The following is a 2771-nucleotide window of genomic DNA, read 5'->3' on the forward strand; positions in this document are numbered from 1 at the left end:
ACATTTAACCAGTGGTTATCAAACTGTATCAGGATGACAGAGTGCACAGATGGACCATGGAGAACTGTCAGGCACATGTGAGACCTTTGTAGGTTAAAACACTGTGGGCAAAACTCTTTTTTAAACACTCTTCAATTGTGAATTATTTAGGTTATTCTGTTTGCTGAACATGTCTTCTTGTAAATAGTATTGTAAAGCGCTTTGGGGTCCTTAGGGACTGAGTAAAGCACTATACAAATGCAGGCCATTTACCATTTACCATTTAAATACTCCATGCAAGTGTTTTTTATTTATATAAATGTGTGGATATTTAAAAAACAGCCTTATTTGAAGATGTAAACGTTTCATTTATTTTATTTTTCACTTAATGGTGACAGTACATGTTGTTGAAGAAATATAAAAACTATTGGCTGTAACCATGAAAGAATAAATAAATAACAACAAATAAAATTGGGCTTTTACAAAGGCTTGGAATGTACATTACACATATCAGGTGTAACTGATTAATATTTACATTTATTACATTAATATTAATGTTGTAATCTAAAATATGATCAGCCTCTCTCTATTTATCGGCTATGTACCACAGGCCTTCAAGCTGGCAGTAGTAAAACCGTTACTTAAAAAGCCATCTGTAGACCCAGCAGTCTTAGCTAATTATAGGCCAATCTATAACCTTCCTTTCATTTAAAAAATTCTTGAAAGAGTAGTTTTCAAACAGCTAACAGATCATCTGCAGAGGAATGGCTTATTTGAAGAGTTTCAGTCAGGTTTCAGAGCTCATCACAGCACAGAAACAGCTTTAGTGAAGGTTACAAATGATCTTCTTATGGCCTCTGACATTTAGAGTCTCTTTCTCCAATTGATCTTTCTGAGTTAACTTTAGTAACTATTTCCTGTTTCAGGGTGACTCTGACAAACTAGTTGATGCATTTATTACTTCTAGGCTGGACGACTGCAATCCATTATTATCAGGATGTCCCAAAAAAACTCCCTGAAAGCCTTCAGTTAATCCAAAATGCTACAGCAAGAGTACTGACAGGGACTAGAAAGAGAGCAGATTTCTTCATTGGCTCCCTGTTAAATCCAGAATTGAATTCAAAATCCTCACCTACAAGGTCTTCAATAATCTGGTCCAATCTTATCTTAATGACCTGATAGTACCATATCACCCCATTAGAGCACTTCGCTCTCACACTGAGGCTTACTTGTTGTTCCTAGAGTATATAAAAGTAGAATGGGAGGGAGAGCCTTCAGTTTTCAGGCCCCTCTTCTATGGAACCAACTTCCAGTTTGGATTTAGGAGACAGACACTATTTCTAGTTTTAAGATTAGGCTTAAAACTTTCCTTTTTGCTAAAGCATATAGTTAGGGCTGGATCAGGTGACCCTGAATCCTCCCTTAGTTATGCTGCAATAGGTATAGGCTGCTGGGGGATTCCCATGATGCACTGAGTATTTCTTCTTCACTCACTATGAGTTAACAGACCTCTCTGCATTGAATCATACTTGCTGTTAATCTCTGGCTCTCTTCCACAGCATGTCTTTTGTCCTGTCTTCCTTCTCTCTCCCTAACTGGTCGTGGCAGATGGCCCCGCCCCTCCCTGAGCCTGGTTCTGCTGGAGGTTCTTCCTGTTAAAAAGGAGTTTTTCCTCCCCACTGTCGCCAAGTGCTTGCTTATAGGGAGTCATATGGTTGTTGGGTTTTTATTTGTATGTATTACTGTAGGGTCTACCTTACAATATAAAGCACCTTGAAGCAACTGTTGTTGTGATTTGGTGTTGTATAAATAAAACTGAATTGAATTGATCTTACTCATTAACCATTTCTGCACATTTCATCAGGACACCTTGTTAAGTCATGTATCCACTTTGCTCAAATGCTGGAGCTGCCAGATACATTCTATTTATTACCACTCTATGTCTGCATGCAGCACCAGTTCTCTGTCTCTCTCTCTCTTTCACACACACACACACACACACACACACACACACACACACACACACACACACGTGCAGGCAAACAGACGCACCAGCCCTCACAGACATTCGCACTCATGAAATACCCACATACGAAAAAGATGAACATTTGTTCATAAACCTACAGTATCTGTATGCAAACACATAGCTATGAATACTTGCATACGACCACCCACAGATATCCCCCACTACCCCTTCAACCAGGTCTCTGCTGGCCTCCTTTCCCAGCCAGTTATGACAATGCTAATGATTCTCACTGGAGCACTGGATGATGGCTGACAGAGCCAACCAGACCAGGACTAGCTGATGATGGAGGGGGAATTGGAGGTTGTAGTGTGTGTGTGTGTGTGTGTGTGTATAAAAAGTGGGGGTTAGAAGACGAGGTCAAGGATGGTGGTGCACACGCTCCTTCTCTGGTGATGTGTTGGGAAGGATGCACCTTTCCCCAGCTCAGTGCTAATTTATTACATTTAAGACAGGGCCTGACACCCTGAATCAGCCTCTATTCAGACCATATTGGCTGGCCAGGGTGGTGGGAGGGTGTGTGTAGCTGAAGGGAGGAAGGGGGAGGTAAACACAAAGGAGGAGAAAGCACGGAGCGGAGAAAACAGAGAGTGACTACATGGAAATTATATGCAATGAAGAGACGTAGCCTCAGGCATGGTGCATGTTTTGCCTGTTTTCTTATAGTTAGTGTATTTATAATTCAAATATATGCCTTTAATAATTTACAGACAGGACATATCAAAAGAAAATGTGTGAGATATTTCTGAGCAATGTGCTGAAAATATTT

The sequence above is a fragment of the Perissodus microlepis genome, chromosome 15 (genome assembly GCF_051167445.1).
Source record: "Perissodus microlepis isolate ML-2025 ecotype Zambia chromosome 15, ASM5116744v1, whole genome shotgun sequence".
NCBI lineage: Eukaryota > Metazoa > Chordata > Actinopteri > Cichliformes > Cichlidae > Perissodus > Perissodus microlepis.